Source organism: Corvus brachyrhynchos, unplaced genomic scaffold (assembly GCF_000691975.1).
Source record: "Corvus brachyrhynchos isolate BGI_N302 unplaced genomic scaffold, ASM69197v1 scaffold346, whole genome shotgun sequence".
Classification (NCBI taxonomy): Eukaryota; Metazoa; Chordata; class Aves; order Passeriformes; family Corvidae; genus Corvus; species Corvus brachyrhynchos.
The window spans coordinates 708,338-721,443 of NW_008238644.1; the positions used below are offsets into that span (position 1 = coordinate 708,338).

Below are 13,106 nucleotides of genomic sequence, written 5' to 3' on the forward strand. Positions count from 1 at the left end.
TAAAAAAATGGGTTTTAAAAAATTTGAAATAAAAAAAAAAAAAAAAAAGAGTGCTGGATGCGTTGGAGGATTTGTGATGCAATTCAGAGATTTTCATTTTGAAATCACTGGTTAAACACCCCACAGGCTGAAATTTGCCACCTCCTGAAATCTTTAAAGTGTGGCCCATGCAGAGGGAGCCAGTGGCCTCAGCTCAGTTGCCAGTGCCAGCTCTTCCCACTAGAGAAAAGAGCTTCCTTATGCGAGCAGGTGCTCACTTAGCGGGCTCGAAAGGGAAAGGCCAAAACATCTACCAAAAGCAGGTCCTCCAAGTGCCACAGTGTAAATAACAGACCTGGGTTTGTTCAACAGAAAACTCTTTGAGCCACAAACTAAATGTCTTTGGACAATGGGTTCCTCAAGTCACATCTACTGAAGTAAAAGGGAATGTACCACTTGGGCACAGCAGGGGCAGAATCACACACTGTAATGGGATCAAACTTCCTCATGTAAAGCCAGACCAAGTGCCTTTACATGTCACAGCAGGGTCCTATGTGTTGGACACTGCAAGGGCCAGTCAGCATCACCAGGCCATATCCCGACATTACCTGCTTTTCCCATCCTGGACCAAGACTGGGGGCTCACGCTTATTCCCTAAGGATACAGTTCCAAAGCTCCAAACAGGCAAAATTAAGACCCTTGATGGTACTTTGGAATGTACACAACTTGACCCTACTTCTGCCACTGTATTAATCATCCAGTGCTGACATGGGGAACAGCTCATTTGGAGCAGTAAACAACAGAAATGCGATTCAGAAGACACAGGGAGAGACGTGCAAGGCTCAAGAAGTCGAGCGTAGGCTCACCGTCCTGTCTGCAGTCACATGCTAATCTCACGTTTGGCTGATGGCTCTGTGCTGAGCTGCTCTGTTCAATATTTTGCATGTTGATTGGCTTGTTATTCACTTCTGCCTCTGCTGGAAGCCAGACTAACCTGTGGGGGAAGTGTGGAAAACAATTACGGTATATTGAAATGGCCATACAAGTGCAGTACACTGCAACACTTTACATAATTTATTAGGTGTTACTACACGCACTGGCACTCACATGACAGAGATCTTAACAAGACCGACAAATAGGACAACATCTGCATTCCTGTAAGAACATTTGAGATGAAAATTTAACATTAAACCAAAAGTGTACTTACTGCAGTGCAAACACTGCAATCAAGTGGTCTGCCTTGACTTGCAATGTATTATGTTAACACAGTATGTTTGCCAGAGTAGAACAGAAATGTTCATTACAGCAGCAATTAATTGCTTGCTATTTTTGAAAAATAACAGTTAATATATTTTTCCAAACCAATCCAATTCAGTGTTACTCTGAATTTTCATGAATAATTTCTTTATTTTTGTCCCTATTGTGCACACAAGGTCAATTAACTGGCAAATATAATTATTTTACAAACATAGCAAGCAGCAGCTATTATAAATAACAACTTATTTGCATATTTCCTTGTTTCTGAAGAGAACGGAGATGTTATGGGTCTGAAAATCTTTGCAACTCTAATACAGTGAGATACTGTTTTTAAGTAAATCTTCTGTTTCAGTAAGTATTCTAGTAAATATGCCATTTCTTAGATTAAAATCAGCAAGGAGAAGCTGGGTTGCAGATTTCAGAACTTGCCTCATTTGCATCTTGAAAATGAAATGGAACTGAAAGCTTTCAAGCTTTATTATTCAACTCCACAATTCTGTTGCTCTTTGTAAATGAAACGGAAAAGAGATGTATGTGAATATATCGCACATTTCAGCTTAAATGAGTTTTTCAAATTGTAAATGAATATCATTGTCTGTAGTCACCTTCACAGCATTCCTGAAGTTGAAGCTGTGAGCTGAATTCTGGCTGAATTTTGTGAAAGATTTGGGAAAACATGACTCACAAGATTTTAATACTGGCAGACAAAGACCCCTTTCCGACTCTAGTTTTGATTTCCAGGGTCTCTTTAAATAAAGAAGATATTCAAGACTGAGGGATAATGGAGAACAGCTGCAAGGATGATTTCTTTTAAAAGGAGAAATCAAAGGACAGCACTCCTCATGTGCACTATATATGGCAATCTCTTTGTCTGAGTATCGAAGGACTGGCTGGTACTCGCATGCTGTGCTGAAACTGCGTGGCTAGAGAGGTTTTCCTAGACATATTTCTTGATGACAACTGCATGCTGTTGGATTTGTTTCAGTGGCTGTGAATCTGTGAGCCATGCATATTGTGTTCCATTTGCCACTTCACAAGAAAAAATATTTAGTGAGCTTATGGCAAGCAGAACACCTCATTTGTGCTGATTGGGGTAGATAGGGTGATTTGTAGATTCACACATGCTGAGCTTCAGGCACTTTGAAAGAACTACATTGGGTGAATTTGAGATTTATGCCCCAGCCCCAATGCAATTCATGTGTTGGGGTGCTCCTACTGAGACCTACCAATGGGAGCTGACAGCTGCATACAGTGCACTGGAAACATTTTAAAGCTTGCTGTACAGAAAATAGAGCAGTCTTCGCCTAGCAGGGAGGAAAATCGATGAGTCGGCACTTGGCAGTGGTGACCAGCAGGAGGATGCTTCTGATGAATGCTGAGTCATTGATTTCCCTCCCTGATCAGCAGCAGCTGCTCCATTCACACTGCAGAGCCTTCTTGCCACGACCACATGTGTCAGCAGGCTTTATTGTCATTAAAGCAAGAGGTATTAGCTGACAAGACATCCGATTTATGTATTTTTGGTTTCGATAGCACTACCTTACAGTTTCTAAGTTGCTTCTCAGCTAGGGCACCTAAAAGGACATTCGTATCAAGGCAGGAGATCCAATAGCACAGGCAGCTCGCAGGTACAGACAGTATTTGCACGACAGATGCATGAATGTCACCCAAGCCTTCAGTTTCTTTTCTCACCAGGAGGCATAAATTTTATAAACTCAGAGCACAGTCAAGCAAAGAGGTTAAGACATCATCTGAGAAGGTAGGCTGCAAGTCAGCACAAAGCTTGGATGTTTAAAGGTACATATGTGTAAACATGCAGATGGACTGGGCTCTGCTCACGTGCCATGCCTTCAGTGTGTGTGGTATAACATGGTACGGCTGAAGACCGAAGCATAGTTTTATGACAGTAAAAAACGGTCATAAAACTACTAAACAGTAGTTTATAGTTTTATGACAGTAAAAAAGCAACAGGTAAAAAAGGTGAGACTACACTGAATGACTACAATAAAAGTATAGTCAGAGCACATTATTACAAATCTCAGCATTTGATGAGGATGTATATATTTCTTAACATGTTCTATCATTTGTGATATTGTTTACATTACCATAATTATTACTTAACAAGTTTATGTGTTTGTATCTCTGTTTGACTTGATCTTTGAGGAAGCAGTTTACATAAGGAGAAAAAAGAAGAAAAGGGGCTGTCATGAGATAAATGCTGTTTCTCAGGATTAAAATCGACTGAAATACACTATTTATAGTCAGGCACTTCACTGCTAGTAGCAATGCTGAGCCTCTACATTTCAGGTTCCATTCATTGTAGAATATGCATGACTTTGCCTCAAAAACACTCAGAGAAAAAGTCACAGGTCAGGCTTCTGTGCTTGAACTGGTGTTTCAGCAAAAGCTCACGTGTGACCAGCCACAAAACCATTCTCCCTTAAGTCTATGAGTGTTTGTCCTTCAAAAAAGAGCTTCTTCACCACAGTGACAAGCCTGGATTCAGGAGAGCCCATAACGGGCAAACTGTGTTTTCCTAGTCAATTCAGCTGCAGATTGAAAATTGCTCTTTTATCATTTGCTCCCCTCTTTCAGAAGGCACAAGTCTACTTAAATTCTTTTGCTTTTTCAAGTGACCTCATCTACAGGCTTCAGTGAATCCTTGCTAGAGCTGCATCGAACTCAGTGGAAAGTGTTGGAAAGTGTACATCAGTTACAACATCCACTCAGGTTGTAGTGTTTTGTGAGTTTATGACCTCTAAAATTTGAGATAAACATCACTGCCAGCACCTTTCCTTTGCCTTATCTCCCTACATTTCTGAAAGCCTGCCTTCATTCTGCTGTGCCTGGGGCAGCTGAGCAGGCTCCTCCTCATACCAGTGGCTGCATTAGCACAGAAGCTTTCAAGGATAACTGCTGCTCCTCAGGGAGCCCCAGAATAGGAGCAGGCAAGAGTGCTCTCATTCTTTTATTCCTTCACACATCTGGGGTCTGAAGTGTCTTAGGCTGTGCTAAAAATCTGCTAACTTAAGAAACAAGTCTTTGAAATCAGATTGTCAGCTATATTGCAGGTAATGAGCCATGTAACTTCTGAAATCATACATATATCACTTCCTTTAAAATTGTTGACCAAGCGTATGAAAAATACAAAACAGAAATAGCAAATGAACTCAAAAGTATAATGTGACCCTGTCTCATGTCTGAATTTCTTTGGTATGATCCACATGGACAGAAACGACTTGCACATTAACAGTTGTCACTGATGCAAGTAGCAGTGTTCTTGAAATTCTCCATTTAATTTGCCAATGATTTTAGTAAAATACTAACTTTGCAATCTGAAGGCCAGGTTCTGGTACTGACTGATGACCAGGTGACAAGGAATAGGAGAGGGATCAAATGAAAAATAAAGAACACGACAGATACTGATTAATTTCATTATTGACTGAAAACTGAAGAACACTGTACTCAGGACAGAATTCAGAGAGAACAGAATACTTAGCGTGTAAAATGTTTTTAACTCTTATAACCCTGATCAGGAGGGGATATGCTACCCATAAATAATGAATTTCCAGTATAAATTACACACATTGGGACATATAGTCCAAGTTTTGGATAACAAGAAGTTTCATTAAAGAGATGTTCCAATGAACAAGATTCAGAAATGTTTAGATCATATCTAACTAATAAAATTAAAGATTTAGACATAATTAATATAGATCTAGACATTTACCTAATTAAAATGAACAGGGCAGAAAGAATTGATTATACATTTCCTAATGAATGAAAATAAAAATACAAATTAGTGTTCTTCTAAAGATAATGTATAACTAATGCTTTGATGATAGAAATCTCACTTTATTTTTAATGTAAGATTGCTACTGATCAGAAAAAATGTATATTATTACAGTTAGTCAGTCAGATTGTCCAAATCAGCATATGAGTTGATGGAACTATGACAATTTACAATATCTGAGAATCTGCCCGTCATCTTCAACCAATGAGGACCACAGAATCAACATTTGTAAAGAGGAACACTTCCTTAGAGACACTATCAAACAAAAACTTTTTCAGATGAAAAATGAAAATGAATGACAACACTGCAAAGGATGTCATTATCACCAGTACTCAAACACCCTCAGTATATGTAAAAGAAGAAAATTTATCTGAAAATAAATTCAAAAAAGGCTTCCCATAATGATGGGAAATTCTGAGAAGGGGTTTAAAATTTTTCTTGAGCTCTGAAACCAGTTAAAATCCTTGAAAATAGACTTTATCTAAATGGGGTAACATTTGGAGTTGTCATATTGTGTGTATCCCTTTCTGTTACATCCCTGAAAATAAAATCAGAGTACTCAAGAACAGCCCCAAATAGGCTGCCTTTTGGACACAGAAGACATCCTTAAAATGTATTCCAAAAACTCTCAAATGTTCAGAGAAACAGCTGTTCAATCTTATGTCATATCACTACACCATTCTTGTTGCAAAAGATAGAGACCTTGCATAATCAACATATTTTCCTGGCATGGTCTCCTATCGCTCCCATTCTCACCCTCTGACATAGCTGCTGCATTAGCAGCACTTCTGTTTGACCACATATGCTGAAAATTATTTTCTAGAATAGACTTTCACAGTCCAAGCTTCATGAATACTGCTGGTCAGAGTTGTCAGGAGCCTTCTTCACAGAAGACATAATTTTACTTTTAACTAAAGACATCTGGTCAATATTTGTTAAAGCCTGTAGATTGGTTTGATGATATGGGCCTAGAAACATAGCTGATATAGAACTGATAGAATTGTAATACACTCATCAGAGATATGCTGAATTAACATCAGTACAAAATCTGTCCCTAAAAACTACAATATAGGAAGATATTAAGCAGGTATGCATCTTTTTAAAACTGATTTAAACATAAAATCTTCACTTTCCTTAGACGTAACTTGGGAATATTCTAGCCCTTAAGCAAAGCTATTTGAAGGTAATGTCCTAGTGCAGGTAAGAACGGAATTTGGCTCAATGTGCATTCACTGGATATGCTCACCCTGTAGAAACACCTCTCCCTGTTCAGTACGACAAATATGTAGGACAGAGAGCAGACAGTACCAGTTCATTTTTCCTCACTTTTTAAAGCCTTCTATGCAAGCATCTTTTCTCTCTGTGTATGTGCATGTTTCTACCCCTCCTCTTTCATTTCTTCTCTCTGTAGGGCATCGAAAGTGCTTTTCAGGTGGGAGAGCAGCAGTGTAAAATTGACTACCATTCTAGTCAATTTGCTTCAGCAGCCATTCCATGTGTAAAGCACTTTATACAGAAGGAAGCTTTTTAGACATGAAGACCAAGAAATCTATTCTTTTACAGCCATGAAGTCCCTGTGAAATCAGAGGTTTCAAGAACTTATGCGAGGATAGAATTTGGCATGAAACCCACTGGGAAAAAAAAAAGCCTATTAAGATCTTGCAATCTGTTTCCCCTTGTTTTTCTCATTAGCAGAAGGAAAATAATTTGTTCTAGAGAAGAACATCTTTACCTAAGAACTTCAAGCAAGTTGTACACAGTAGCACTGGAGCACTTTTCCCTGGCTCCTACTGTCTGAAACCAAATTTTAGTGTTACTTTAGAATCAAATAGAGCCTAGAGAAATAAAATCATCTGTCTACATCCAGCTCATGTGTCTATGCTTGGTTGAGTTGGTATCATGCAGTGGTAAGTACCATCATCCAGTGATATCCGCTTCAGTCTTCTGGTGTTTACTGTTTTTCTGTGACCTTACATAACTTTTACTTAATTCCATATTTAAGCTGTAAAGGCTGTACCTTTAACCACTTTCACTTAGTATGTCGAGGGCTGGTGTTGAGGACAAACACAATCATTCTTGTTGCTGTTAATCTGGAAGGAAGGTCATTCTCACTGAAAACATGCGGTTGTTACTTCACATAGGAAAACTCAGCCTTCCATGTGGCCAAGACAACATCAGCTATTTAGTGCAATAAACAAGTCTTTTTAAGACAAACAGTTTCACTGATTCTTTCTCACAAGTGCTTCAAGGCCATCATTTAAAAAAATCCCAAAACAACAACTAGTTACCAAGTCCATCATGTAATCCCAATCATGGAAAATCTGCTACTAGGAAACCCAGAAAGTTGGCCAAAGAAAGAGTGGGCCAACCTGCATCTCAAAAATGTGGATCAGGCCTCGGGAGGCTCTTAGAGAGTGATTTAAAGCTACCAGTCAGGGCCAGCTCAGGGCAAGCAGAGAAACAAGTCTCCTGGAGAGATTCCCAAAACCTCTCATAGCACGTCAGAGAAAACCAGGAAGGAACTTCAAGAAGAAATGTTGTGGCTACCCCAAGATGTGCTAAACTATACCCTTCTCATTCCAGACAGGCACTTTTTCTAATCTCAGCTTAATGAAAAAAAGTAAAGGTTCTGCAGTAATTTGGGTTTAACTAGCTTTATTGTCAAAAAAAGCTTTTGCCTGAAGCCTAGCAAAACATTTTGTTTTGCGCTTGAATCACTCACTCTGTCCTGTCCACAAGGTTATTCCCTTTGGCTTTGCACCAGCTTTTTTCTGTATTTGAAGATCATGCTATCATGTTTCTACTCAGTCTTTTAACCTCTAGTCTAAACAACCCCAACCCTTGTAATCTTTTCTCATAGGTCACTATATTGCTCTGTTCGGGTGCATGTGAGACTTAAACCTTTACTTAGCTTAGAACTTTTCACAGCTGTGAAAGAGAAGAACTACTTCATTCATTTTGCAGACTGTTCTCCTGTTTTTAGAACTCAAAATTTCTCCCCTCCACTTTTTTTTAACACTAGTATGGCATTGCCCATTTATGTTCAAGCTGCAGACAACTACAACCCTTAATTCCTTTCCTATATGACTGTAAATTGGTTGGTTGTTTCTCACTGAGTTGATTCTATGAATGATTCTTCTTGTCTAAGTACAGAAACTTTTAATTGCATCTTGGGTTTTTTTCATACCATCTTTCTAATTTGTCAAGACCCCTTGGAATTCTAATCATGTTCACCTTTATACCTGGAGCCTTCAAAGCTTTGCGCCATCTGCAAAATTAATACGAACATTCCTTATCCTATCAATGAAGTCACTAATGAAAATATTTAACAGCATCTGGCTCAGGAAAGATCCATGTGAAACCACATTTGATATATCCTTTTCTATTTCCAGTAAATCATTGGTAACTATTCTTTGATTTTGGTTTCCCAGCTCATTTTGCTAACCCTCCATAGTAGACCTTCCAGATCTCATTTTTCCAGCTTGTTTAAGACAACGTTACATGAAACAAGAATGCTTTAAAGCATCTCTGAAGTTAAGATCTATAGCTTCAAGAGATATGTGATAGAAACACAGTTCCTGGGTTTCTAGTAGCTTTGTGCTTCTCCTGAGCAGTTTAATACCCACAGGGGGTTATCCCTTCACTTGCCCCAACTTTCTCCCACTGTAAAATCACATCCAAGGGAAAAAACCGCATTGAGCTGATACAGAAATTTATGGAGTTTGGAGTGCTATGAAGTATGGAGATCAAATTATAAACATATGCTGTCTCTGAGCATACTCCATCTCTGAGTATTTTTTCACACCCTGGAAAAATGTTTTAAATAAGATCCCTGTTCCGACCTTATAATTGTGAAGGGATTCTGCAGGTATGTGCAACAAAAACTATTACCTCCCAACCAGTTAATCCAATCTAGCCAGTTCCATCAGCTTTACCTCCTTCACGTCTACCAGTGCTTGAGAAAGGGAGTATCCAGACCCAGACTTGTGTACTAGCTTGGCCCAGTTGGGTGATCAAAGGAAGGAATGTTGGCCTGAATTTCCTTGGTTATGTGCATTACATTAGGCCCTTATCGTTACTTTGATGTCAGTTTTTGTGGTTTAATTATATACTAAGAAGTATTCTTAGGTAAGCCAGGAAGATCTGTCCTTATGACTCAACCAGCTACTTTTTGGCCAGCTGACTGTACATTTAATTAACATCCTGGGCATCAGTTCTGCAGTCCTACCGCAGGCAAATCTCCCATCAAAGTGAATGGGAGTTACCATCTGTGCAGGGCTGAATAGAGAGTCAATAGAACAGCACTACAACTTTGGGCAAACAGTCAATCTTTATAAATTTTTCAGTAAAGCTGTTAAAGCCTTTTTAGATTAAAATATTCCTTCTAGTTTGAAGAGATTAGTTTTTTCCTTAACTAGTGTGTTTGAGTCATTTGTAAGCAGGATACTGGCGAAAACATTAAGAGAGGTCTTTTGTATCCAGTCTTTTAATTTGTATTCCTTCCTTTGTGTTGGGACACTTGAGCATGGTGCCTCTCATAGATGCATTGTATATGTACCACATCAAGTGCATAGAAGAAAAGTTACTCCTTTGATACAGATAATTGTGCATTAAAAACTCCAGGTTGAAAGATACACTCTGGTCAATGCCCAGAGGCAGCAAACATGAGGGTGTTTCATGTTTAGTGGTAGGCTAACATTTCACCCATTGAACTCCATGGTAAATCTGCTCTCAACTTCATAAAAAAACAAGTCAATTCTCAATACTTCTGAAGCACTGTCCCAAAATTTCAAATTCTGCTACTGGATAACCTTAACCAGAGATAGGTACTATAAAATCAATTTAGTGATGGGTCACAACCACTTGGATCTTTCACAAAACTGACTTTAAGAGACAGTATAGGAACACAAATAAATCCATGATGCTATTAAAGACTTTGGGAAAAGCTCAGTGGGATTTAGAAGAGCTGAATCCCACGCTAACCTCTACCTTTCCTGATTCAATCTGATTTTGCTGTTACCAAGGACGCAGCTTCCACAGTGGTGCTGGATCCCTTGTTAAACTCTCCTCACCTCAACACAACCTCATCCCTCAAAGACTTAGAGACTTCCCACACCAGTCACAGATCTGCTTCACTTCTGAGTTGTCTTGGAGACAAGAAGGTGCCTTGCTGGCTGAGAAGAACAGAGGAGCAGCATAGCTTGTCTCAAGCACCAAGTCACTGCTCTGGGGCTGGAGCAGAGGGGCTGGAGCAGCAGACAGCACTAATGCTTGAGGGAGACAGAAATGGGTTGAAGACCAGAGAACAGGATTATAACACTTCTACTGCAGCATCAGGACAGCACAACAACGCTGTGTATTCAGCATGTTTAATGCACATGCTGGTATGGGGATTGTCTGATGTGTTTCTTTTAAGAAGCCAGTGAAATCCAAGTGCAGACCCCGCCAAACTCAGAAATGTAATTTGGATTGAATGAATTTGTCATGCTTTGCCTCAGAAGGCAATAAGCTTAATTTAGCCCCCAACCACAGTGGCCACAAGAAGTAGCAGTAAACTGCATCTGTGATTCAGGAGAGAGTAAAACTACAGAAAAGAGAATCAGTGATGGACCAAAAATCTCTGCACTGGAAACAGACATACATACACTGTGTCTTGCAGAAAGTCTGTTCTTCGGTTTATTTTGTGGACCAGGAGACAGAAGAGATTTTTTTTCATACTGAAATGATCAAAGAATAAATTTAGGTTTTAGTTTTCTCTGTATTGTGTTTAATTGGGGCAGGGGGAAAAGGGGAGGTGGATAGTGGTGGGGGAGAATTTAAGAATCTGGTTATCCTTAAAGAAGGTTTCCAACCTAATACTTTCAGCAGTGAACTGTGCTGGGTAGAAATCTATCTCGTACTTGTCACATCTATATTAAATTATCTACTTTTTTCATTTTACAAGGGAAGACGTGAGCAGAACATTACTCAGCTGTCAGGATACAGTGCTGTGCTGCTGAGCAGAGTAAAGTGAATATATTCTACCATGCTGCAAATCCAGCACAAAGGTACCAGAGGAGGGATTTGTGTCACCAGTTTTGCCTCCTGTGTTCCTGGAAGGCAGTTTTCAGAAGGCTTTGTTTTGACTGCTTTTTGCTATGATGATATTTAAACATGATCAATGGCCCTTTCTTCTGCAAAAATAGTGTCTCCTGACTACAACGTTGCAGATAAGGACTGGAAAAATATTTTTAGCTTTCATCAAATACAAACTGACCAGTGTAAAGCTACTATTATGACTTATACAGATGGTCCTTGCCTTAATACCAAAGAGTAGTAAAGAACAATCCTTGCAACTCAGGTTTTACTATGTTTTGCATGTATTTTGGCTTATCAGAAACATAGCAAGTTAGAAAATCATTAAGACACATACTAAGAACATTATAGATATTGTATTCATGCTTCCCTAGACTATATATGATAAAACAGAAAGGAGCCCACAGAATTTCCTGATAAATCTCCTCTTTTATCTTGAAATCTGACCTCTTGGGTCTTAGACTTCGCTGTAATAAATTTTCCCACTTATTCCCAGGAATAAACATGTAAAAGAAAATCTTATATTCCTTGGAAGGAAAATTTTAGACCACAGAATGGTAAAAGACTTCCAGGGCTCAAAAAATGCCAGAAAGATAAACCTGAGTGACTGAACTGTGACCATAGTGGGTGGACAGGGAATATGCTTGGGGATGGCTAAAAGTTATATTATAGAAAAACAAATGCTAAAAACTAAGACAGTTCCTGTGCCTATCACTTCCTTCCAATATATTTGCATCTCAGCAGTGCTTTTTATTACATTTCCCCGACTGTCAAGGTAGTACTGTACTTCTGGGTATGGCAAGAAGTTGAATGAGAGCTCTTCTATGTGAGAAAATTATTGTACAATAAAAAGAGAAAGTTGTATTACAGAGTGTTAGCAACTTTTCAGTGTATGCATGTACTCAGTGTACTGCAGAGTAACCTCCCTTTATGTTTCCTGCCAGCTGAGAATATCAGGATGGGATGATAATACCATTCAGTTAGTGCTGCCCACATTTAAAGCCTAATATATCATACAGTTCATCATACAGAAAAATCGCAGGAGACAAACAAAAGAAAAGCAGAAAAAGCAAATTTACTCCACTAAATAAGCAAGCAACCACAAAGGCAAAATATAAAATATCAGACTTGAGACATTTCCAGTAAAAATACAGACACCCCAACTCTTAACTGTTCCTAATTCCCACCCTGGTGAGTCACTGTGTATGAAGAGCTGGACATTATTTGTTTGCCAGGAACAAGTTTAATCTAGAATCTGCAAACTGACACCAGAGGTGCAAGAGATGCATACAGTGCACTTCCCCAGCTCATTTTCAATAGGGGAAAACACCAAATCAGCTGCCAAAACAAGTGCAGATCTTCAGTGTCATCAGAAAGCGCTGAACTTAGACTACGCCGTCTGTCTCGTCTGCTCAGTTTTGTTTCCCCTCTCACAGAATCCTTTCAGCAGTTGCACTTCATGTGGCATTGGGTTACACAGAAGCCTGCTCAGCTCTTGTTTGATCTTGTTTGTTTACCTTAGTCATGTTATACACACTAAATCTATTTTCCAGCTTATGACAAGTGTGTCCATTATTCTTTTTTCCAGCATCCTAAGCATGCTAAATGTCAGCTACAGAAATGCTGCTGTTTTCTAGTTTCCATTTTCTCCTTTGACAGAAATGGCTACAGAGGTTTATGTATAATTTGACTTCTAAAGTTCACCAAGCTTTTGCAGTTCCTTACTGATAAGCTGAATACAGAGACAAACATAATTTTTAGCTTTTTTTCCAACTACTTTTGAGGAACGAAAAGGCAAATTGACAATTTGAACCCAACTATGTAATTCATCTTGGCTAGGGCTAAGTTGTAGCAAATTACCTGGAGAGAGGAAAGTAGGAGGCAACACATCTCTTCCTCAGCCAGATGTTTTTGCTAGGAAAAAATAAACTTCCATCTTTCAAATTAACTGTCAGTCAGGAGGGTCCAGGCTGATAGCCGCTCCCTTGAGCTTGTTAGTCTG

The 13,106-nt window shown here is 39.1% G+C and overlaps 1 long non-coding RNA gene across 2 annotated transcripts in view; it reads right to left on the bottom strand.

The window, feature by feature from the left end:
• Window positions 1–13,106, bottom strand: part of LOC108447469 — a 113,190-nt gene that overhangs the window by 36,750 nt on the left and 63,334 nt on the right. For both annotated transcript variants that reach the window (XR_001863049.1, XR_001863050.1), the window contains exon 2: window positions 846–973. This is a non-coding gene — a long non-coding RNA (uncharacterized LOC108447469). The remainder of the gene's footprint in view (window positions 1–845; window positions 974–13,106) is intronic.